General features: G+C 34.7%; 1 protein-coding gene across 2 annotated transcripts in view; it reads right to left on the minus strand.

Annotated features, from left to right (window-relative positions):
• The window catches only part of LOC107557023 (elongation factor 1-delta-like), a 19,238-nt gene that overhangs the window by 16,592 nt on the left and 2,018 nt on the right, over positions 1 to 628 (minus strand). Inside the window, exon 2 of one of the 2 annotated variants that reach the window (XM_016240324.1) lies at positions 282 to 331. The exons of the other annotated variant lie outside the window; for it this stretch is intronic. The gene's annotated coding sequence lies outside the window, so the exon portion shown is untranslated. The remainder of the gene's footprint in view (positions 1 to 281; positions 332 to 628) is intronic. 2 annotated transcript variants of the gene reach the window in all.

Genomic DNA, 628 nt, shown 5'->3' on the forward strand with positions numbered 1-628 from the left:
TGGCGACAAAGAGGCAAAACTTACGGACTGCAGCTTTAAGCAAAAAATTACACACTTCAGCTTTAAAGACAGGCACAATCACACATATAACATTCTATGGTTGCATTAGATTTAAACATGAAATACAATGACGTCAAACAGAAAACAAATAAAAAAGCAAACTGAAAGTGCGATGGAGAAAAGGAAGGACAATCAAATTCAGAATGGACAAAACACACACAAATCCATACTGGGTGAGGGTCGAATAACATGAACCACGTCCAAATGTTGTCTAAACTCACCTTCAGCAAACAGGAAAAGCGGTCAAACAAACGGAATGTAGCTGAACGTTCTTCTCATCCAAATGAAGGCAAGCAATAAACCATAAAGTACGATTAAGAAAAGTATTTATGTTTAGAGGACTTCACTCATACATGCTCTCGAAAAGATGTACTGTGGTGAAAACATGGTACAGTGATGTATCAGATAGTAATACCATGGTAGTGAATTATTACCATAGTATACAATATCAGTCAAAAGATTTTGAATAGTAAGATTGTTAATGTTTTTTAAAGAATCTCTTCTGCTCAACAAGCCAGCATTCATTTGATCTAAAATACAGCAAAAGCAGTAATATTGTGAAATATTT

The sequence above is a fragment of the Sinocyclocheilus grahami genome, unplaced genomic scaffold (genome assembly GCF_001515645.1).
Source record: "Sinocyclocheilus grahami isolate Dianchi unplaced genomic scaffold, SAMN03320097.WGS_v1.1 scaffold587.1, whole genome shotgun sequence".
NCBI classification, from domain to species: domain Eukaryota; kingdom Metazoa; phylum Chordata; class Actinopteri; order Cypriniformes; family Cyprinidae; genus Sinocyclocheilus; species Sinocyclocheilus grahami.